Here is a 26,299-nt window from a genome sequence, read left to right as displayed (position 1 = left end):
TATATTTAAAGATGAGATTTACTCTATAAATATTAGGTTATAATGGTAAAGCTAGAACTAAATATATTTATTATGTAACTTCCAAGTTGATGATGATACTTTTATATGACAAGAGAAATATATAACTTATATATGTTTATAGGTAGGTATATATCTCAGAATGCTCTTCTATCTAAAATACTTATTTGATTTCTCATCCTTAAGAGTAAGATTCTTTTCACATATATATGAAAGACAGTATCCAATTATAAAAGAACAATATGTGGTGATACTTGATTTATATAGATAACCAAGATGTTGTTATTTCCCAGTTTGGAATTTTCATTATAAAACAAACATAATCGTTATCACTTTAGTGTCTTTGAGTCTCTTAAACAAATACATTTTTATTAGAAGGCATCAATGCACATCCTTAAACTATGGTAGGACAGAGAAAAAAAGTTAAGATTTTTATGTTAACAGAGACTTTTATAAAACCTGCCAGAATTCTTCAGCGTGTTTTTAATCTTAATTGCTTTTTCATAAGCAATTTTTTTGTATGTCCCATTAATCAAGTATTAAAATATTCAATATTAAGAAAACAAAACCCAATAATAATTGGACAAAAGTCAGTAAAAGTAAAAGTCACCATTTTTGAACAGTAAAAGTTACCATTTTTAGGTGTATATTCAATGACTTTTTACAAATGTCCATAATCATATAACCACTAATACAAGCAAGGTATAGCATAATTTAATCTCTTTTAATTGTTTACCAGTGTCCCTTGCATTCAGTCCCCTCTCCCCACTCCCAGTCCCTGACAACTACTAATTCAATTTCTGTTTCTGGAGTTTTTCCATTTTAAGAATGTCATATGAATGGAATCATATAGGGTTAGTAGACCTTTGGTCCTGTCCAAAATATCCAGGACCAATGTCCTGCAAAGGAGTGGCCAAGTGCTAATAAGACTTTGGAGCAACTGGAACTTTCATATGTTGCTGGAGGGAATGCATAATGGTATAGCTACTTTGGAAAACACTTTTGCAGTTTCTTATAAAATTAAACATACACTATTCCAGTCAATTTTCCTACAACTAGTTTAAGCAAATGGCTCCACCTAGTGGAAATAAATGCTTATAAAATCTAAATTTACATTTGATTTAGAAGAATTGCAGCATATCAATTTTATTCTGTTTTTTTATTTAGACATTCTTTTTTTAAAAATTAATTAATTAATTTTTTGGCTGCATTGGGTCTTCTTTGCTTCGGGAGAGCTTTTCTCTAGTTGCGGTGAGCGGGGGCTACTCTTCATTGCGGTGCGCGAGCTTCTCATTGTGGTGGCTTCTCTTGTAGTGGAGCATGGGCTCTAGGTGCGTGGGCTTCAGTAGTTGTGGCACGTGGGCTCAGTAGTTGTGGATCATGGGCTTAGTTGCTCCGTGGCATGTGAGATCTTTCTGGACCAGAGCTCGAACCCGTGTCCCTTGCATTGGCAGGTGGATTCTTAACCAGTGCACCACCAGGGAAGTCCCTATTTAGACATTCTTATTTAATTCTGAATCATTTCTATGTGGTAGTTTATGAGCTCAAGGTAAGAAAATCCCAAAGATAATCAAGTGAATAAAATAAAATATTTTCTTTTTAAAAAATTATACACGTATATTTTTATTGTAGTAAAATATAAAATTCACCATTTTAGCCATTTTTAAGTGTACAGTTTAGTGGCACTAAATACCTTCATATTGATGTGCAACCATCATCACTATCCATCTCCAGAACTTTTCATCATCAATTGAAACCTGTACCCATTAAATATTAACTCCCTACTCCCTCCTCCCCCCGGCCCCGTGGTCAAACAAAAATAAATAAATGGGACCTAATGAAACTTTTGCACAGCAAAGGAAACCATAAACAAGATGAAAAGACAACCCTCAGAATGGGAGAAAATGTTTACAAATGAAGCAATTGAGAAAGGATTAATCTCCAAAATTTACAAGCAGCTCATGCAGCTCAATATCAAAAAAAACAAACAACGCAATCCAAAAATGGGCAGAAGACCTAAATAGACATTTCTCCATAGAAGATATAGAGATCACCAACAAACAGATGAATGGATGCTCAACATCACTAATCATTAGAGAAATGCAAATCACAACTACGATGAGGTATCACCTCACACCGGTCAGAATGGCCATCATCAAAAAATCTACAAACAATAAATGCTGGAGAGGGTGTGGAGAAAAGGGAACCCTCTTGTGTTGTTGGTGGGAATGTAAATTGATAACAGCCACTATGGAGAACAGTGTGAAGCTTCCTTAAACTAAAAATAGAACTACCATATGACCCAGCAATCCCACTACTGGGCATATACCCAGAGAAAACCATAATTCAAAAAGAGTCACATACCACAATGTTCATTGTAGCTCTATTTACAATAGCCAGGAAATGGAAGCAACTTAAGTGTCCATCGACAGATGAATGGATAAAGAAGATGGAATGAGTACAATGTATTACTGAGTACAATGGAATATTACTCAGCCATAAAAAGAAATGAAATTGAGTTATTTGTAGTGAGGTGGATGGACCTACAGTCTGTCATACAGAGTGAAGTAAGTCAAAAAGGGAAAAATAAATACCCTATGCTAATAGATATATATGGAATCTAAAAAAAAATGGTTCTGAAGAACCTAGGGGCAGGACAGGAATAAAGACACAGACGTAGAGAATGGACTTGAGGATGCGGGAGCGGGAAGGGTAAGCTGGGATGAAGTGAGAGAGTGGCATGGACATATATACACTACCAAATGTAAAATACATAGCTAGTGGGAAGCAGCCGCATAGCACAGGGAGATCAGCTCAGTGCTTTGTGACCACCGAGATGGGTGGGATAAGGAGAGTGGGAGGGAGACGCAAGAGGGAGGAGATATGGAGATATATGTATATGTATAGCTGATTGACTTTGTTATAAAGCAGAAACTAACACACCATTGTAAAGCAATTATACTCCAATAAAGATGTTAAAATATATATATATTGTTTAGAACTATGGAATATATTGCCTAGGTTTAATTTTACATAACTATATCAAGTATGTAGAGCATATTAACATTTTAACTTGTTTATTAATTTACAGAATACTTCTTTTCTATGGCATGTCAATTTATATAATAAACCACTCAGTGCCATTTTGTTTCAACTCTTAAAATAGCTAATTAAAAAGATGCAATTCCAGGCTTTTTGGAGAATGATTTCTATAACCTATTAATAGGAGAAACTCTGTGTGCATCAAGCATGGTTAGTTATGAATTGTGGGAGATTTTAACCATAAACCTTTACCCTGTTGTATATAATAATTTGTGTCCTTTTTGTGGTAAAATTTCTGTGTAAAAGCTATAAATGATTTCTCATAGGCTACAGACTTATACTTCCTGTGTGGCTACATTGGTGATCTCTGCTCTTAAGAAGTACAACTTAATGAGGACTATATCCTGTTCCAACTCTTCTAATGGAAAGGAGTTTGTAACCTAATGAATTTATGTTTTACAACTTTCTTCCTTCAAAGGAAGTCAATGTACGTTTCATTACAACATGCTTTCAACATTCTGGTGATGAAAGAGTCAATACTTGCTTTTCACAACTTACAAATGAGGAAACTGATGTATGTTGAAGTTAAGTGGTTTAACAGAAGTCACCCAGAGGTGCAGGTCTGACTCTCTTCCTGCATTTCTTTTCCACTCACTTAAACCATGTTCTTCACACATTATAGATCCATAGCAATCTCTTATTTCGCTTTCTTAGCCCCAGAGTTTCTGATTACTTAAATTCTACAAGTCAATGTGCAATAAAGATGATGCTGATGAAGAGATTGAGTTTTCTGCACCTGTTTTATAGTGCAGTGTTTTGGAGATAATCAGCATTTTACTAAAGCTGTATGTTTAAATTTGTCTTGCTAAATATGACTTTTCCTTTTATTTGTGTCTGCTTTGTCATCAAAATTATCATCTGCTTTTTCCTGCTAGTAACAGAGGAAGGACATCATCCTAAATGGGTTGAGTAGGATAATTTTATCTGAAGAAGAGTTCTTAATTGCACAGATTTGTGCAATAGTGACAGGAACAGATAAAGAAGTTCATGAACAGTTGGTAAACTCTTTGTGGTTGAAGCACGTAACCCAAATTCTGATTGGTAGCTGACAGAGAAACTGGAAATTCTCTGTGTTGATAGGAAGAAAATGACTCAGCCAAGTATGATCCAGTTATGGTTCTCCAGAAAAGGGCACCAACTTCCAAGAATAGAATCAGAGGATAAAAGAATCTAAATCTATACCAAGATAAGGTATAGATAAGGTATAGGTCAATTTTCTGGCCTTTATTGACTGAGGCTTTTTTCTAGGAAGGAAACTTTGAAAATTAATACCAAACTATAAATTATACTGCTGTAATTTACTTCAAGTTTATTAAAGCATTGGGGTGCTTTAATAAACAAATTTATGATATTGTTTTCTTGTTACAAATATCAGTCCTTTGTTGTTGTTTCCAAAAGTCATGCATGAAAGTACTAGAAAACATAACTTACTTAGTCTAAACCAGGTAGACTAGGCAATAAAGGCTGTACAGCATTTTCCCAAGCACCAGCTTGCAGTAATCTATCTCATCATGAAAGGAATCATTTCATGAGCAATTCCTTTTAGAATTAACACTTAGGGAGTCATTTTATAGGGGCTCTTGTCCTAGTTACTGAAAGTTCCCTTCATTAATTTTTCTCTCATTTTTAAAGATTTGATTATAATGAACAACTGAGTAATTACTATTTTAAAACTATTTAAATATTGTAAATATGACACTGGGATTATTTTTGGTCTTTTATATTCCAAAACTTAAAACACTTGATTTTTTTCCTAGCTCTTATTCAGAATGGATCTTGGTACTGACCAGGTACTGTTTGTTATAACATGAAGTCTTTGTGCCAAAATTCAACAAACATTTATGGGGCACCAACTCATTTAAGCCATTGTCCTGAGAGCAGGGGTGAAGTGCTAAGATTATTAAGCAATTTGAATAAATTTCTCCAGATACACGTACTTCTGATGTGATTATTTTTAACCAAAATAGTCAATCAGTGCAAACAATCGATTAGTTCAACCTTACAATCAGGAAGTCTCTCTCTTTCTTTTAAAAATGAATTATTTGGCTGACTGAATTGACGGGTTATTTTTAGGTAAGTAACTAAATTGGGCCTTATGTGTAAGCACAACCTCAGTTGTCAGAACTCTTATTCTCAGTTGAACCAGGCACGTAGAGGCATTGATAGTTTTCTCTTTTCCTTTATGTTCTCTCGATCAGCTGTTGCTTTTCTTTCCTACATGGTCTGTGGATTTTAGTTTTTCAATGGCTTAGCAACTGTTATCTAAGTTTACAGACCATGTACCTGTGTGGAGAACTCAGGTTCTAGGTGGTAAATGCCATACTAAATACAGTGACAAACAGAAGATATGAAAGTTATACTATAATTTCAGAAACATCTGGGTAAAATTCTCCAAAGTATATTTTAATTTAAGGAATATTAAAAGTATACATTTGTTGTGGTTTTATTTTTGTTTCTTGTGTGATATTCTGGACAGGTTTTTCTCTTTTTCTTTCTAGTTCATGATCCATGATACCTATTTTAGCTTTATCTCTTATTTTTATCCCAATAAGTCAGGCCAAATTGAACATGTCATTAAATTCATAAGATATAGTCTGTATATCTTATTGTAATTTCTTACAAGTCTTCTTAGCTCCTGTGCTACAGTCTTTTGCTTTGCAAAAAACAAAACAAAACAGTAAGACATAAGTAAAAATAACCTATATCAAAATTTCAAAATTTATTTCCTTGAAACTCTATTTGCAAGATGATAAAAATTATGGAATGCAAGAAGACTTGGTAAAATCTCATATAATGCTCTTCTCAGTCCTAGTGAGGAACAGTAACCGTTCCATAAATTCACTTTGCTTCTATCAGCATCCTTACGTCAGGTTAAAGAGGAAATGTGCTAATCTTTAAGTTCCACAGTTTGCCCAAATAATTTGTTAAAAGGCACAATATTATTTGGTTTAGGGTATGATATATAGACTATATAAAATATCACAGAGTGGCCACTCAGTAAACATTTTTAATGAGCTTGTTTTGAAAATAAGAGTTGCGCAGCCCCTGTTGGCCTGTTGTTTTCCTTGCCCAGGAGGTATAGCCTGGCAGACTCAGGGCAGCTAATCAGGAGGTTTGTTCAGCCCTTTGTCCTTTCTTCTGGGAGATAATTCACATCTCTCCACAGCACTTACCAATGCAGTAAGGCATACCAACTACAATCAGGTTGGGAGGCTCCAGTGTGTCATTCTGGCTGCAAACATTTGTTTCTACTTGGGAACACATGAGGGGCAACAAACTAGGAACCCTCTTTTGATCCTTCCTCAGATTGGGCTTAAGGGAGTTTAAATCCTCCCCTGTCAGTGACCAAGAGTCACTGATTCCCTGTTCCCCTTTTTTCCTTAGTGTGATGGTTCTTTCAAACTTGGTTTAAGGATTCCATGGAGATGAGAAGATCAAGATAAAGTACTGGAAATTATACTTGAAAGGGTCTAAGTGGAAGAAGGAAGTTTTTAAGAATCCAGTATTTGTCCCAGATACAGAAACGTGGACAAAACTTAATGTTGAAGAAATTGTAGCAGAGGCTACAAAGCAAACAGTAAGCAAACAGTAAGATAGCAACTGGTTACTTTTTAAAAAAATTTTATTTTATATTGGAGTATAGTTGGTTTACAAATGTTGTGTTAGTTTCAGGTGTACAGCAAAGTGATTCAGTTACACGTATACATGTATCTATTCTTTTTCAAATTCTTTTCCCGTTTAGGTTATTACAGAATATTGAGTAGAGTTCCCTGTGCTATACAGTAGGTCCTCGTTGGTTATCTATTTTAAATATAGTAGTATGTATATGTCAATTCCAAACTCCCAGTTTACCATGCCCTGGTACCTTTCCCCTTTGGTAACCATAAGTTTGTTTTCTAAGTCTGTAAGTTTGTTTCTGTTTGGTAAATAAGTTCATTTGTATTTTGTTTTTTAGATTCCACATATAAGCGATATCACATGATATTTGTCTTTCTCTGACTTCACTTAGTATGATAGTCTCCAGGTCCATCCATGTTGCTGCAAATAGCATTATTTAATTATTTTTAATGGCTGAGCAATATTCCATTGTATATATGTACCACATCTTTATCCATTCATCTGCTGATGGACCTTAAGGTTGCTTCCATGTCTTGGCTATTGTAAACAGCACTGCAACGAACATTGGGGTGCATGTATCTTTTTGAACTATGGTTTTCTGTGGATATATACCCACAGGAATGGGATTGCTGAATCATAGGGTAGCTCAATTTTTAGTTTTTTAAGGAACTTCCATACTGTTCTCCATAGTGGCTTTACCAATTTATATTCCTACCAACAGCGTCCTACCACACCCTCTCCAGCATTTATTATTTGTAGACTTTTTGATGATGGCCATTCCGACCTGTGTGAGGTGATACCTCATTGTGGTTTTGATTTGCATTTCTCTAATAACTGTGATGTTGAGCATCTTTTCATGTGTGTCTAGATGAGTCACACAGAACGTTATTTTTTATAGAGAAGCAATACAAAGCTATGTGAAATGTATAGTTCAGGTTTTAAGACAGTGGTTCTTAGCCCTGGCTGCACATTAGAAATATCTGGGGAGCTTTTAAAATCCCTGATGCCCAGATTACACCCCACACCTATTAAATCAGAATCTCTGAAGATGCAATCCATGCATCTGTATTTTTTTTAAAGCTCTCTAGATGATTACACTGGTCATAACTGAGAACCACTCCTTCAGGAATAAACTGAGTTGCCTGCAGTAGTATGTCACTTAGAAAAACAATATAGTATTCCAGAATGTGTAAAACAAACAACCCCCCAACCAAAGAAATAGGTAAATATCATGTCTTAGACTTTTTTGTTAAAGAGGCTGTTTCTGTGTGGTGGTGGTAAAGGTTACACTAACACATTTGAAACCATCTTAGTAGTCAATATTACATTTAATGCCTTGCCAGTTCTACATTTGCTCTTGTTTTTCTGCCAGAAATAGGTAATTTTGAGCTTCAAGTTTTGTGATATTTCTGACTCATGAAACATCTACATTGATTAAGCATATTGAATAATCAGTATTGTTAAAGAACAGAGTTTTTTATTAATTTGACAGGATTTTCAGCTTGTAATATTAGAATGCACTTCTAGTAATTATCACTGGGTTATTTTTCATTAGAACTTGTGTTGTCTTTAATCAATTAATAATTTAATGATATTTATAAGTATCCATTTGGTTAAGCTTGGGCTTTTGTGTTGGACTTGTTTAGGTACTTCTTTTGCCCATGTAAAAAAATTAACAAATAGAAACCTCAATTAAATAGAGCTGGGAGACCAGAAGGGGGAGCGCTCATGCCCTCTGTGATAGCAGAGCCCAAAAGAAAGAAGAAAGACTCCTCTTCTTTCCTGGCAAGGACTCAGCCAACGAAAAGCCATAGATTTTTTGTTTGCTATAGCCCTCCCAACTTCCTTTTTTCCCTAGTGCATGTGGGGACTTGTATGCGGCTTGCCATGGTTGTAGACCCTAAGTGGTAATTCTCTGCTGCTACTGAATAAACCCATCTTTGCTGGAGAAATATCTGGCAGCTTATTTGTTTTAGGTCAACACCTCCTTTCCTTTATATCTGTGAAATCAGGATAATATGCGTGACTTATTCATAGATTATAGGATTAAATGACAAAGCACATGAGAAGTGCTTTGCACGGTGCCTGATAAATAGTAAGCACTAAGTAATAGCTATTATTTAATTTTAATAATATTATGCACATTGGGATAATCAGGAGTAAGTAAGGTTCTCATTTCTATATATCAAAGAAAGGAATGGGTATTTATTACGTATTTTGAGTAGCTAGAATATATCCAACTTTGGGCCAGAAGGCTTGTATAGATTTCTCATTTCATCCTCTTTGTGTGAAGTAGATCTTATTATCCCAGCTTTACAAATGGGAACTCTGATGGCAAGGAAGTTTAACAATTTATACTAATTTTATTCCAGTGAGCACATTTATTTAGCAACCACCTTAATAATGAGTCCCCCAAACCCCTTGCTCTTATATTAATTTAAATAGTAGAAAACGGTCATTGTATATTGTGGTCATTGTATGTTGTGGATTATTATTTTTTCTTTTTGTAGTTCTCTTTGTGATATTTAAACTTGGAACCCAGGACAAGAAAAGTCCAGCAAGTATGGGAATATCTCTATGAGTACCATTAGGTGTTATTTTTTCCCCCTTTGGGAAACAGAAGAGAAAGGGATGTGGAAATGTTTAGAATTCAGAAAAGGGGCACCATATATACAATAGACCCAGGAAACCCTGTACTGGCCAGAATGACCTAATCAGAGAAATAGTTTGATTTCTAATTTTAGTATTCTTTTTTCCTAAGAAAAGTAGTTCAAACGGACCAATAATAATTAGACCTGCTTGCTCTTTTTTTTTTTTTTTTTGCGGTACGCGGGCCTCTCACTGTTGTGGCCTCTCCCGTTGCGGAGCACAGGCTCCAGACGCGCAGGCTCAGCGGCCATGGCTCACGGGCCTAGCCGCTCCGCGGCACGTGGGATCCTCCTGGACCAGGGCACGAACCCGTGTCCCCTGCATCGGCAGGCAGACTCTCAACCACTGCGCCACCAGGGAAGACCCTGCTTGCTCTTTTAACTGTATCTTAAATGAGCAAAGAGAAATAACAGTCCCTTTGTGCTCCGGCTCCTTTTTTCTCTTTCTACTTTGTCTGCCTTAAAAGAGAATATCCATCACAAGCAGGCTTATTTTAAGTAATAGGAGTTAGGAGACAGTATGTGCAGGGGAAGCACAACATGTGTCTAGAAGTGGGGTGGTATGGAGAATATTTTACTTGATCTAATTATGCTTTGAGGCCCTACTTTTATGCTAGTAGATTATTCTCTGTAAAAACAAGATAAATCATTACTATGGAAGTCCAGTGTAGACTGGTTTTTGCCTAAGAGGCTCATAAACATAGTACTCATCACTATCCCATCTATCCTGAGGAAGAATATCCAGATGGTGAAATTCATTCTCCTGTGACTACAACCGTGAATACTTTCTGCCATTTCTATCTTTTTGTTTTATCCACAACACCTAAATAATGAGTCTCTTTTCTTTACTAGTGCTAGTACTTGATATTAAAGCTTCTTAATTTAGTTGAAATTTGATCTCATATAATTCTTCAGTTAGTCCATATCTTCATCTGAGACATTCTAGAAAGCAGAGCCAGAAAAAAAGGGTTTGTGTGCCGTGGTTATTTAGAAGGCAGACTTGAGACGAAGGTCAGACAAGGAGGCAGGAGAAACCAAGATGAAGGTAAGTTACTGAGATGGTCAGTGCTGTAGGTAACAGGGCTCCATCCTTCTGAGGAGGGTATAGAATACCTCTGAGCTGTCCTGAGGGTGTGCCTGAGGAAGCACTTGCCGTTAGCTCTCGTCCCGCATTGAGTGAGGCTTACCCCGTGTTATTACTCCCTAGTTGCCCTTGTGTGTGTGTGTGTGTGTGTGTGTGTATATGTGTGTGTGTGTGTGTGTGTGTTTGTGTGTGATGGGATCCTGCAGAACTTTCAGGGCACAGAATTGGAAAGGCCTGGGGCTGTCAACTTGACACAAGACACTGTCAGTACCAAGTGAGTCAAAGCAAGCCCTTCGCTGATCGCTAGTGCCAAGCATGGACTCAGAGGTAAGGCCTGAGGAAAGTGAGGTTGGGCATCTGAGTTAAGGCAAACTGAAACATTTTTGTGACAGACCAACCTGGATTTGAATCTGGACTCCATCACTTGCTCTGTGAGTCATTCTGAACCAGTTATTTATCATTACTATGTTTCAGTATACTCCTTGCAAAATGAAAAAAGTACGTGCTTCATAGCAAGGCTCTGATAATTAGCACTACTATAGGAAAAGTGTTTGGTGCAAATTGCCTGGAAGATACTAAGGCATATAGAAGAGGTGTTTTGCAATCACATCACATAACTTTAAAAAAGACAGATCAAAATTATTTCTGTTAAACCATACAGCAATCTTTACATTAAATAGGGCAAACATTGTATTTATTTCATGAGTAAGGACCTTGATACACAGAGAAATTATATGTTTTAACTAACATCTCTTACCTGCTAAGGGACAATGCTAGTTTTCTGCCTCTACTTCTAAGTGTTTAATTTCTTTCATTAATTTTTAGCAAATATTGAAACAGCTAAGTTGGTCTTCAGTTTGCAAATTATAATTTACTTACAAATACAATTTATGGGTCAAGGCTTAATTGCAGTGGACTAATATCTGTTTACTTACTGAACTTGGTAAGTAGCTCATTTCCTATCATTGATTTTACCGTTGAAAACTGCGCAAGGCTTTGCCATGTCATTTTCCCATGTCAGAGTTCACTGTGAAAGGGCCAGTTTAATTTTCTCCACTGACTTCTAGCTCTTAAGTAAATTACTGATTCCTGTAGTCGTCCTTAAATAAAGTTCTTAGTAAGCAATTTAGTTGTCAAATGATTCAGATTAAGTGTTCATATTTTTTAATATAAATTTATTTATTTATTCATATTTTTATTTTTGGCTGCGTTGGGTCTTTGTTGCTGCGCACCAGCTTACTCTTCGTTGCGATGCATGGGCTTCTCATTGCAGTGGCTTCTCTTGTTGTGGAGCACGGGCTCTAGGCACGTGGGCTTCAGTAGTTGTGGCACGAGGGCTCAGTAGTTGTGGCTCATGGGCTTTAGAGTGCAGGCTCAGTAGTTGCGGCACACGGGCTTAGTTGCTCCTAGGCATGTGGGATCTTCCTGGACCAGGGCTCGAAACTCATGTCCCCTGCATTGGCAGGCGGATTCTTAACCACTGCGCCACCAGGGAAGTCCCTAAGTGTTCACATTTAGATGTTATTTTAAAAAATACCTAAGTAGGGGCTTCCCTCGTGGCGCAGTGGTTGAGAGTCCGCCTGCTGATGCAGGGGACGTGGGTTCGTGCCCCGGTCCGGGAGGATCCCACATGCCGCAAAGCGGCTGGGCCTGTGAGCCACGGCCGCTGAGCCTGTGTGTCCGGAGCCTGTGCTCTGCAACGGAAGAGGCCACAACAGTGAAAGGCCTGTGTAACGCAAAAATAAATAAATAAATAAAAATACCTAAGTAACTGAAAAAAGTATATAAAAATAGCTTATAATTCAAAGAATCAGCGACAGAGTTATATAAACTTCATTAATCCAAAATTTACCATTTAACAGAAATGTTGTTAGTGACCACAATAACTTTATAAAGATTATTCTTTGAATTTGTTTATTTAATGAAAAGTATACTGTTGCTCTATACCACAGCTTAAAAATAGCATCATATTCTCTTAAACATTTGTATAGTGTTTATTATACTCCCAGCACTGCTCTAAGCTTCTTACATATACTAACACATTTAACCTTCATAATACCCTTACAAGATAAGAGCAGTTACTATACCCATTTTATAGAAGAGGAAACGGAGGCATAAAGAGGTTAGGTGACTTGCTCAAGGTCACATAGCTGGTAAGTGGCAAAACCTTGTTCAAATCCTTGTGATATGGCTCTGAAATCTATCACCTAATCACCTTGCGTATTTCCTCACATGATTCCTAAAAGAAAAAAAGAATTTATAATGAGTTTACCAAGCACAGGTAATGCTAATTAGGGACAGGAATTTTTGCTTCTCCCAAGACCCTATTAAGTAAGTATATATAGAACTTTCTATTGAAATGTTTAACAAGATATATGAAATGACTACTACAGATAAAATGTTCAGAGATGCTTGTGTTATTTTGTCTATTCAGTTGTCTTGATCATAATTTTCGTGTTCTAGATCATCTGTATTATATTTTGGTTGCTAGAGGCAGAAGTTCAACTAAATTGGTTTAACAAGAGAATGAAATTTACTGGCAAATATAACTGACAATCTTAATGGATAGTGCTGGTTTAAGACTGACTCTATCCAGGACATTTTTTCTTTTTCTCTTTCCATCTTTTGGCTCTGCTTTCCTCTATATTGGCTTCAGTCAGGCTTTCTGTATGTGGCATCAATATTGACCCTGGAAACACCAGAGTTAATAATCTTTAGAGCTCCCGATATCAGAAGGAGAGCTCCTTTCATCTAGAGTTTATATTTATTGTCAGAAAAGAACTGATTAGCCCTGCTTGGGTCAAGTGTCTGCTACTGGACTAGTCATTAATTCCAGAGGCATGTGGCCAACCTGGGCTGGTTGGGACTGATACATTGTTAGAATCACATCAAATAGGTGAAAAGCAATTCCCAAAAGAAAAAGAGGATTCAGTTACCAGAAAAGGAAAAGCAATCTGTGTCACTGGTAAGTCATGGCTGCTTGAGATTACAAAATCTTCAGGTCCCTTCCGATACTTCATGACAATGGCAATTATAATAGACATGGCTGGCCCTGTGTTCTTATTTCCCCAGAGAGCAAGATACTTAGGATGAATCATAGAGACACTTCCTTATTTACCATCTCCATTAAAGGGTCAGAATAACATGTTTTTTATTATTTATGGTGGATCCTAAATTGCTTGTGGTGATCTATGAAAGTATGCCATTTAATTTAAAATTAAAATACTATAATAACTCTTTGCAGCACATATAATCCTGTATATAAAACATGCCTAATGATATGTGTGAACTCACCTCTTCTTCTCTAGTCCCATTTTTTACTGTTGCTTTAGACTCACTTTATTCTAGTCATAGAAAAGTATTGGAAATTCCCCAAATGTGTTCCACCTTTTATACATTAGCATGCTTTTGTGTGTTGCTCTCTCTTCCTGCCATATCAATCTTTGTCTGCCACACACACTCTTGATCTAAGGAAATCTACCCAGTCCACAGCCCTTAGAGCCTTGCACTGACCTAACTCCTATTCCTATTCCCTCCCCCACCGCTCCAAAATAGCTTTTTAGACTAGGAAGGATGTGTGTCTCAATTAATATGGCAACCTCTCTGTGAGAGAGGCATGAATGTTATCCTTAAATTACATTTGAGGAAACCAAGGCACTGAAACATTACATGGAGCTGGTATATGACGTAGTCAAGATTCAGGCTGATTAATGTCCAAACTATGTTTTTAATCATTATATTATATTAACTCTTATTTAATGATGCTTATTGAATGAATGGATAAATGATTATTGAGAACCAGCCTGAATACTATGCCATGACTGACTGGAAAAAAAGAGTTAAAATTAAAAAGAAATCAACAGAGAAAACCATAATTCAAAAAGACACATGCACCCCAGTGTTCACTGTAGCACTATTTACAATAGCCAGGACTTGGAAACAACCTAAATGTCCATTAACAGAGGAATGGATAAAGATGTGGTACATATATACAATGGAATATTACTCAGCCATAAAAGGAACGAAATTGTGTCATTTTTAGAGACATGGATGGACCTAGAGACTGTCATACAGAGTGAAGTAAGTCAGAGAAAAACAAATATTGTATATTAACACATATGTGTGGAATCTGAAAACATTTGTATAGACGATCTTATTTACAAAGCAGAAATAGAGACACAGACTTAGAAAACAAACCTACAGATACCAAGGGGGAAAGGGGGAGTGGGATGAATCGGGAGATTGGGAATGACGTATATACACTATTGATACTATGTATAAAGTAGATAACTAATGAGAACCTACTGTATAGCACAGGGAACTCTACTCAGTGCTCTATGGTGACCTAAATGCGGAAGGAAATCCAAAAAAGTGGGGATATATGTATACGTATAGCTGATTCACTTTGCTGTACAGTATAAACTAACACAATATTGTAAAGCAGCTATACTCCAATTTAAAAACAAAGAAATCAAAATGGTTTCACTCAAAAAGAAGACGGAGTAGGCAACACTTTCACATTTCATTGATGTAATGTCTTTGGTCAAAGCCTTCAGAGTAACATGAGGATAGTTTTGTAGAGCAAGATATATGTTTCTGGAAAAAAATTTCCATCTATTAGAGTCATAGCATTTGATTTAAACACACACACACACACACACACATATACACACAATCACCTTTCCAGTATGTCCTATGAATTCAATATATACATTTAATATTTAATTTTTTCCTTGAGGCAACAAATTCATGGTAACCTACATGCATTTATTTTTTCTTGCACAAAGTGTCACTTAATGTTTGTTCTCTGACATTTTAGGAATAAGATCTTCTGACAGTGCTGCTGAATCTGTGTCTGCTTTGGCTGGAAATTCAACTGTGTGTAGTGAGGTGTGACACACAGCTGTCTGAAAACTGGCATGTGGTTACTTTTGCCAAATAACACTAACTTTCAAAGCAAACACTTGAAATGGATTGGATAATAATTAAGATGATAAGGAGTCTAAAGCAGAACCTAACACACCATTGTAAAGCAATTATACTCCAATAAAGATGTTAAAAAAAAGATTGTAAAGAATGGAAGTAAAAAAGAGATGATGGGTTCATGCAAAAAACAAAACCAAACCCATATCACCCTTAAAAGCAAGCCTCTGTAGGAGGAGGATTTTTGTCCAAAAGTCAATAAGGTTTAGACTCCAAATAGCAGAATTGTCAGCATATACCATATCTAGGATAACTTTTTCCTGTGTTCATTTAACAATTATCTTCATGAAATTCCAAATGTAATCTCATTTAAAAGATCATTATTCATCTTGATTTGTTGGCTCTTCCATAGTTAATGCTGGATATTCCTATTTTTATCTGAACTTTGCCAATTACCTTATGAATCTTTCACTGTCATTTCAAATGTATTATTCACTACCAAGAACTTCATTGCTTTTTCTTTATTCTTTAAATAAATCACTGTCTATTTTTGACTCTTCATATTATATTTTTTGAGATAAATTGCAAATAAGTAATTAAAGAAGAATAATTTTACTTAGGTGCTTTTTTCATCATCTTCATCAAATACTTAATATCAAGTCCTTAGAATCATGGTTCTAAACGCTTAACTTGTTGAAACTCAACATTTAAGGTCTCCTCGATCTGTTCACTTCACATAAGAGAAGCAGATATGAGAGAGACCCATGGAAAATTGTCGCCCAACACTCAGGGCTCTTTTTCCACTAAGTTCTCCAATGAATCCCTCATTATTTGGCTAATTCACCCCACTGCAAAGATATACTAGTACTGGTTGTCTGCACTATACTCACACATATATTCCTGTTTCAGTGCACTCACACTCCTTTCCCTATAGCATCATGGGTTTGTGACAATTCCAAGGATCCTGTTAAGGGTTGAATTTTATCTCACCCGTCACCAAATTCATATGTTGAAGTCCTAACCCGCAGTACCTCAGAATATTACCTTATTTGGAAATAGAGTCATTGCAGATGTAATTAATTAAGATGAGGTCATACTGCAATAGGGTAAACCCCTAATCCAGTGTGATTGGAGCCCTTATAAACATGGGTAATTTGGACACAGACATGCACAAAGAGAGAACATCATGTGAAAATGAAGGCAGAGATTGGGGTGAGGCTTTTACAAGCCAGCAAATGCCAAAGATTATGAACAATTAGATGCTAATGGAGAGCCATGGAATAGATCTTCTCACAGCCTCAGAAGAAACCTACTCTGCTGACACCTTGATCTCAGATTTCTAGTCTCCAGAACTGTGAGAAAGTACATTTCTGTTGCTTAAGTCACCTAGTTTATGGTGCTTCATTGCAGAAGCCCTAGAAAACTAATACAGACAGACCCACACAGACTTTTAGAAGACCTGATCTTAAGAGCACTGACACTTGATGGGAATCTTAAAGCCGTTCTCCAACCTGAGCTCATATTACCTCCCCACTGCTGCCCCTTGCCCCCTGGACTCACAGTGTTACCATTCGGTGAATCTCCCAAACTCAGCAGAGCCTGTACCTACAACCTAACAGCAAGAAAGTATATCACTAATCTCAAATGGCATTTTTAATGTTAGGATTTTAATGCTGAAGCAACTCCTCAGACCTGAACTATTAATATTATTTATGTGCCTCTCCTGAACTGCTGACTAAGTTTCCTTTGCTCTCAGCTCTTGTAAAACTCTGTCACAATTCTTCCCACTGCCTTCCTTTCCTGCATTTTATCTACTGGACTGTTCCTAAACCTTGCCTTAGTCATACTGTCATCATTATATAGTAAGATAGGTAGCCCTGGTTCTAGTGATCTGCACATGAACAAGGATGTGCACAGTAGAAAAATGACAAGGTGGAAGAGCTGGGCTACCATTTTTCCCTTCACAAAAGAACAAGGATTACTAATACATGGGTTCATGTGTGACAGACCCTGTGTGTCCAACTTAAATAACTTGAACAAGAAGTTCCCTGTCTCTAGAATAATAACAGCACCTTATGTACATTGAGTTCCAACTTTTTGTGTCATGTACTGCACCAGGTACTTTGCCTATGGATTTCTAGTTGATCCTAGTAATGTCCACCATTGTCGTCATTTACTGAGTACCTACAGTGTGTTTACACTGTAGTAGGTTGGTTTTTTTTTGCGGTACGTGGGCCTCTCACTGTTGTGGCCTCTCCTGTTGCGGAGCACAGGCTCCGGACGCACAGGCTCAGCGACCATGGCTCACGGGCCTAGCCGCTCCGCGGCATGTGGAATCTTCCCGGACCAGGGCACGAACCCGTGTCCCCTGCATCGGCAGGCGGACTCTCAACCACTGCGCCACCAGGGAAGCCCTGTAGTAGGTTTTATTACACTTAGTTTTAATTCATACCCAGTACAAAGTCAGCCAGGCATTATTCTCCACATTTTACAGATAAGGAAACAAGTTCAGAGATGTAAAATATTTACAGTGGCAAAGTGGGAATTTTGACTGACAAGATTAATGCTCTGACAATCTAGGACAAAGTTATAAACATGAAAAGACTACCCCCTCCCCCTCAAAAAGGAAATTTAATGGGCCATAGAAGTCTCTACTTACATTGTTTATAGTCAAAGGGATTTATTGCCCTATTGGACACACTAGTGATCAATACTATCTCAAATCTGAAAGTAATAGAAGAATGAGCTTGATTCTCTCTGTATATAACATGCTAAACTTTTAATGACACAGTTTCTCCACTTCAGGCTCAAAATGTTGTGTTTATTCCCTCTTTCTATCCCCAAGCATGGGCATGGTCATGGCCTGAAATGCCATGACAAGGGCAGACAGAATGTATAAGCAGTACTTACCAGTATGTGGCTCATACCGTTACTGTCCTTTTTCTTTTTTTCATTATCTCTGACAAGTGAGTCTTTACTGGAACTCTAAATGAGAGCTGATTTCTACCAAAAAATGTACAGTAGCCTGTTGAATTACTATTGAAATGCAACAGACTGTGGCTAAATCTACTGTCTTTGAGACTGTGGGAAATGGAGTTTCCTAAAGCTCATAAGGTTAATATTACTTGCAGTAAGATGATTTTCCCAGAGATGGTGTTTTTCTATGGAATACACTAGATTTATGGCACAGTTCCAATCTAGGTTTTGAATTCTTTCTACAGACACCCTCTTATAACTTTATGAATCAAAACACAAATTCAGAAATTAATGGAAACATGAACCTAAAGATCACAATTCCAAAAGCCAGCTTGTCTTTTCTTGTCATTCAGAAAAAAATAAATTACTCTCAGTGGGAATTTAGTTTAATTTACTGCTCAAGTATTCAATTCTAAGGATTAATGACTCTTTAAATGGATTCTTTCTAAAGTAGTTCATAAAAAATTTGTTGGGAGATTATTAAGAAAAATCAATAAATTAGATATGATACAAATGTAAGTAAAATGGTCATTTCTTATTTGAGAAGGAAAAATAGCAAGGAGCTGATCTACTTCTTTTCTTGTGAGTAAAAGAAAAAAAAATCTTCCAAGAATTGCAATAATATCGATTCAGGGATTCATATCTCCCAAAGACACTAATTGCACCTTTTCTTTATTTTTGCTCTTGAGACAGTGGAACAAATGTGAAACAAGAACTGGAAAAGAGAGATGCTGATTTGTGTTTGTGTTTTCCTTCCTGACAGCTTTTCCTGGTGCCAACAGGGAGGAAGTGTAAAAGATGTATTTTAGCAAATAGAAAAACTGTAAGCTCTAAAAATTATTACCAAAGGGTAGTACTAGAAAAACAGAGAAAAGTAAACCAAATGACATAATACTCCTGGTTACAAGTTTCTATGAATTAAATAAATATTAAATACATAGTATTAGATATTTAGAACAAATAATCTTTGAGATCATTAAAAATTTCCTTTACTCTGACTTAACATTAATTTTTCCTTACTAATTTTTTCTATGTGGCTTTAAAACAAGATGTTGTATATATGTATTTATTTGTATTTGTGATATGTGTAAGAGGTATTCAAGATAGTGCCTAAGAATGTGGGCTTTAGAGACAACTTGGATGTGAATCCTGGCTGTGCCATTTGGTAAGTTTGTGACCTTGGACAAGTGATGCTACATTTTTTTGTCCAAATGGTCTCATGAGTAAAATGGATTCATAACAGCAGCTACTTCATGGTGTTGTTCTAAGGAAAAAATAAGTTAATATGGTGGCCTAAACCAGGTGCATGAACACTTCAAAGAGTGTGGGCAGTTTTACAGGAATCACTTTCCAGATCCTGAACTCAACAGGGTTGTGCCTGAGAACTTGTGGCTGGAAAAGTGGTCATGTTAGAGCATCATGCCTGTTTTCTTCTCTTTTTTCACAACTCTTCTTTACCACATTCCGAAATAAGTACATTTCTTACCCTTCCAGAGTCTTACTGTGCTGCTTTCACTTAAAGTATAAATCCTCCAGTGCTAAATAAAGTGACTACAAGAAATAGTGTTAGTTCAGATAGTGAGTGGCACCAATGAGTAAAATTATGTTTTTTTGAAAGTCTGGTGATTTCCAGTTCTCTGTCTTCAACAAAACTGAAGGAAGACCTAATAGAGTTTTCAGCCGATAGATCGTTAGAAATAATTAAGGATAATAAGAACAGAGGATTCTTCCATTCCTATCTACCTCCGTCTGTGAACAAGTTTCTTAGCTTATGTGTCGTTGGTCACAATTTTAAAAATTATTTTAAATAAATAAACATATTATTTGTGTACACACACATGAATATGTATCTATTGAATTGGGTATGGTAGGTATCAAATTGCTTTATGACCTAGCCTCAGAAGGCAGACGGCGTCCCTCTATTGTAGTCATAGCCCACCCATATTCAAGGGGAAGATACATAGATTCCAACTCTAGGTGGAGAGCTGTGAATATCACATTGTGATGGAGCTTGTTGGGTTGGATGTATTTTTGCAATCATCATTGAAAAATACCTCATATTATGAAGGGGGAAATTCTACAATTTTAAAGTTGCAAGCAGTTTTTTTTTTTTTCTGTAAATGGAGAAGTTTGAATTTACCTTTGAAGTCAGCAGCCTTTATTTTAGACAAGAAATCTAAACAGTTTAATAGGGCTTTTCCTATGGGAATCCAATATCCCATTTTGAAGCGAAGAGATATAATACAGTGAGCAGTGAAATTGCTCTGCATTATAAATAAAAGTTTCTTTTTTTTTTACTTAAAAATGGAGTCACATCTCTGAAGTCCTTTCAGAATGAAAAACTCCCTGTTTTCTCCTTTTCTGTAGTCCTTGGGGAGTCCTAGTCTTAAATTCTGGGCAGGAGGGTCATGCTGAAGGACACATAGGTCAAGAGCTAAATCTAATGTGGCAGGGGGCTGGGGACTAAAAGAGAGATGTCCATAAGCACTTGCATTGGAATGGTTTGACCAGGGGATTCTAAGTAGTAGTTATATGTAATGTCTGGTTTTGTGTTCTTTGATAATTCTGTCTTCTGATATCCCAAAACTTCAGTAAAATTTTGGTTTATGTTACATTATATTGTTTTTTTTTTTCCTTTGTAGAATTAAGGGGATGGGTTTGTGTTAGGATAAACAGCTTGTCCTGATTTCCCCAGGATTTTCTGGTTTAATACTGAAGTCCCATGTCCCAGGAAACTCCTCAGATCCAGGCAAATAAGGATGGTTGGTCCCTCTAGCTGGAGTCTGCACTTGAAATTACTTGTTGGGAGTGAAGGGTAATAGCTTAGAGAAAGCTGGTTACAGGTCAGTTAGTGGTAACCTTCAAAGAGGTATGCCATATCTTCTTTGCTTGAATCAGGCAGCAATTTAGGTATCTAGTAAACGTTAAGAAAAAGTATCCAAATCTTAGAACTAGGTAAAAGAGATTACTAGGTATCTTTTCAGTGTCATGCTAATTATTGTCTAGCTGTTCCACAGAGGTATTATCTGAGTCTCTAGGAGTGAATAACTTTGTCTTTCTTGCTATTTTAATATTGATTAGGATATTTTATATCTCTGTAGAAATTATTAACTTGTAGAAGCTGACGCACATGATTATTTTCTGATAGCAATACAAATGAATTTTGTTTAAGGGATGAAATGATTTCTGGCTTGTAAAAAAGATGAACCTCAGAAGTTGTACTTTTATTGCCCTGTAGGATATTAACTAGTTTTGTATTTAAATTAGCGTTCTTATTTTACTATCTTTTCTATAAACCACTATAAATACTCTGATTTTTTCCAATTCTTTTTCAACCAGCCTCACCATCTTGCCGGTTCCCTCATTAATGAGGTAAAAAATACTTGACTTTATTTGGGTGAGTGATGCTTTTATTTTTTTGAAAATCATATTTGGATATTAGAGATTTGTAGAATGTGTTAATATTCCTTAAAAATATCCTAGAAGGGACTTCCTTGGCTGTCCAGTGGTTAAGACTTCACCTTTCAATGCAGGGGGTGTGGGTTCGATCCCTGCTTGGAGAGCTAAGATCCCACATGCCTTGCAGGCAAAAAACCAAAAAACATAAAACAAAAGCAATATTGTAACAAATTCAATAAAGGCTTTAAAAATGGTCCACATCAAAAAAAAATCTTTTTTAAAAAAAATATCCTAGATGGGGCTTCCCTTGTGGCACAATGGTTGAGAGTCCGCCTGCCGATGCAGGGGACACGGGTTCATGCCCCGGTCCGGGAAGATCCCACGTGCTGCGGAGTGACTGGGCCCATGAGCCATGGCCGCTGAGCCTGCGCGTCCGGAGCCTGTGCTCCACAATGGGAATGGGAGAGGCCCCAACAGTGAGAGGCCCACGTACCGCTAAAAAAAACAAAAAAAAAAAAACAAAAAAAAATCCTAGAAATTCTTGGAGGGAGTGAACCTGTAAAAGTCTGGGTTTACTACATCCTTTCTGCCTCCCAGGGTTGGGGAGACAATGAATATGATGAAGAGATGGGGTGTTCCTACAGTGAAGAAGCCTTCTGTCCCTCCATCTTCACTGTCAGTCCCCCCAGCCTTCTTCCATCTCCCCTATCTGCAGAGTCCCTCCTCTTAGTCAGTGGATTCTATTTAATATGGTGGGGTGAGGGATGGTGCAGATTCTTCAGAACATTCAAATCAAAATATCTTCCAGTCAAACCTTTCTCTTACCAAGATGGACCTCTTCTTAATGCTTATTTATACCACATTATGATCCCCAAAGAGTCTCTGTTACTTTCCTCAGTCTCACCAAAGATGCTTTCCTAGCAGGAAGTTGGTGATGGAATCAGAATCAGAAGCAAACTATATACACTCACCTATATGTGTATGCGTATATTGTATATGTTGTCAGGATCATAAGAGGAAAACATAACCCAGAGACCACTCTACAGTTTTTTTTAAAGAAGTTAATACCAGGAATTGGTCAAATAGGTTATGGAAACCAAACAGGGGACAGTGAGGCACTTCAGAAATTAGCAACAGAAGGAAGCTGCTCCACCCCTGGAGGGAGACAAGGAGAAGGCAGTGTTCCTGAAGCCCAGGGGCTGGAGTTAAATGGCAGAAACTGGATCGATGGGGAAGATGCAGCTGTTGCCAGAGAACTGCCAAGGCAGAGAGAGAAGGAGAAAAATATCGTGGTTTCTTCCTTCCTCCCACCTTCCCACTGGCCAAACCTAACGGGGAGCAGTGGATTACAAAGCCTGAGACTTGTAGCCTGCAGGGCCAGCGCCCTTGCGAGAAGAGAATAGCAGGCAGAGGAAGAAGGAGAGAGGAAATGGGCCAATACCAGTGCATTGTGTGGTCGGACACATAATAGGCCAACAAATGTTATATTTCTGTTCCTTCCAATTTTGTTTCATTGGCCTTTAGGTTCTTTATCTCACTACTAGAAGCTGTAAAGAAAAGTGCTTTTATAACATATTCCAGGATCTTGAATCAGGTCAAAAACTTTCTAAGAGTACAAAGGTCTGTCCTGCGCTGAATTTCTTGAAAATATCTGTATTTGAGGACAGTCAGCTTGGTTAAGCTAAATAAATGGTCACTCTCTCAGATCCTGCATTTACTTCAATACTTTTTCAGTAACTCTCTCTCTTGCTTGGCCTCCCAAAGATCTTCTTTCTCTATTTATGACTCATCCCCAAGAAAAAGAGAACTTCTACCATTGATTCCTCTTCCTCTAATTCAATTGTTGTCCTGTTCACACATACATACAGAAAACACTGGGCTTTGTGGTGGTACTAATTCCACCCCCCTTTGCCTTTGAGTTCTGAATACATTAAAAAAGATACAGAAGTGCAACACAAAGTAAAATACCAGCTGTACTACTGGAAAAGCTATATTGAAGAGCATAATTGGAACTTGAAAGTGAAATATACTTGTTCTTTCCACTGAATTGAGCTTACCATGTCATCATAGGTAGAGAGAACAGATAACTGCAGCCCAGTGTCCTGCAGGTTCAGTGTCCTTCCCCTATTTTCACCAGTTTGATAAATTAATCCTCCTTCTTGGGGGATAATCAAATAATGTGGTGATGGGAGTGACCAGAAGTAATCTTCAATGTTTCTTTCTGAGGAATATAGGAGACTTCTCTTTTTGTAGAAATGAAAGAAGAAGAGTAATAGATGTTTCCCCCAGTCAAATTACCACCTACATAAAATGTCAGTCAATCAGTTAAAAGCTAATTGTGGGCCAGTTTAGCCCCATTGGTTACCAATTTGTATGTAATCAATCCCTGCCTTAAAATTGTGCACATCAGGTATTCCTGATTAAAAGAATTTTAAAATACCGATTAAAATTTTTTCTTTAAAAATGTTTTGCTTTAAAACTCAAGTTTTACGAATATATTATGCACTGTTATAAAAGTTAGCATGGTATAAACAAAAATATACTGTTGTACCCTGAGTATAATCAGTAAGTCCAATTCAGCTCTCACAGAGTACTGGAGACATAATTAGGAACATTAAATCATTTTGTGGTTGAAAATATTTTCCTGAAAGAAAGGTAAGTAAAAAATGTAACAGCATGTTGAAGTCTATTTTAGATGTCTAAATACTTTCTTTTAAACTTAATATAAAAATGAAAGTATCTGCCCACTAGATGGCGGCAAATTAAATCTTTTAAAACGGCACTTCTGTTAAAGTAGAGGGGAAAGGAAGTCCCTGCTGGCAGTCAAGTTGTTAGGGAAGAAGTAGGAATTTAGACAGAAACCATGACTTGTAAAATGCACTGGCAAGTCAGATAAATTCTATCAACCAAATTGTGATTACAGACTATCTATATTGGTCTCCTAAGGTTAAATCTTTTTAACCCCAATTCCTTTGAACATATATGTTCTAAGAAAATAGCACAGAACAAACTGATCCAACTCCCCACAGTCTTCTGAGTTCTGAAAATACAGTCATTGACTGTGACAGAGACTGGCCCAATTTACAGATTCTACATAATGTTTGCCAAGATCACCCATGACTAACTCTTGCACCCCAAACCCTTTCTGTACACTTCCCTACCTCCCTCCTTTTGGTATTCATTCCCTCTTGCTTCAGTTAGACTTATAGAGGTGTTCCTGGTCATACTGGCTGATGAGCTTAAAGCTCATGTATCAATGAGACATGCTATTACCAAACTTACTAAGGAATTATTTTCAAAGTTGCTATAATATTGAAATAGATTTATTTCAGTAATGTAAGTCAAATGTTGTCAATAGGGAAGAAGCAAACCATTAAATATACATTCTGACGAAGACTCTCTCCTTGACCAAACTTTACACAAGTTCCTTTGTAGCACTCTTTTCAACTAGTCTAAGCCACTCTTAGTAAAGAATCTGCTAAGTCATCATCCTCCACCCTTGATATTTGATCACTTTTGGTATCTCATCAAGTTCCTCATCTGCACCTTTGATGTATAAATCCTTGGCCTTCCTTTAGCAAGAATCTTGTTAACAAGATACCCTTGATGCCTCCTTGGTAATTTTCCAACCACTGAAACCCTTAATCTACTCTTTGGATATAAATTCCCATTTGTCTTTGTCGTATTTGGAGTTGAGCTCAATTTCTTACCCCTATTACAGTAGTCTTGAATAGTCTTCCTTACTATTTTAACAATTGTGACAATAATTTAATAGTACATTTTAATTTTTTAATGTTTTACTTGTTTTCAAAAATTGCAATCTAGCAATTATTCTGAATGGCTTTAAACCTAAGTTATTTTTAAAGTGCTTTATTTCTAACAGGCATACATTTCTTTTTCTTCACCATCTCTCTTCTCATTCAGCTGTATATTACTTCACTCATTGACCTCTTAAATGATCTTCTAGTATCTTCAACTCCAATCCACTCAATCATCTTGAATTCCTAGGCTTCACTAGCTAATTAATAAAAAATTATATTCACTTTAACATAACACATTCTTAATCGAAGGGTCTCCGCTCTCCCAGATACTTCTGAGCACCTCTATTTCCACAAAAGTGTCAGTCAGGGAGTCATTCCCAGGTATCTACATATTCTTTTTTTCCAGGTCCTTCCCTGTCAGAGTAGTTTGCTGTTCTTAAAGCTGCTTCAGGGGACTTCCCTGGTGGCACAGTGGTTAAGAATCTGCCTGCCAATGCAGGGGATGTGGGTTCGATCCCTGGTCCGGGAAGATCCCACATGCTGCAGAGCAACTAAGCCCATGCACCACAACTACTGAACCTGCGCTCTAGAGCCCATGAGCCACAGCTACTGAGCCCACATGCCACAACTACTGAAGCCCACACGTCTACAGCCCAAGCTCCTCAACAGTAGAAGCCACCACAATGAGTAGCCCGCGCACCGCAACAAAGAGAGTAGACCCCCACTCGCCGCAACTAGAGAAAGCCGGTGCATAGCAACAAAGACCCAAC

The sequence above is a fragment of the Globicephala melas genome, chromosome 3, assembly GCF_963455315.2.
Source record: "Globicephala melas chromosome 3, mGloMel1.2, whole genome shotgun sequence".
Taxonomy (NCBI): Eukaryota; Metazoa; Chordata; class Mammalia; order Artiodactyla; family Delphinidae; genus Globicephala; species Globicephala melas.
Note: the sequence above shows the minus strand (reverse complement) of the source record.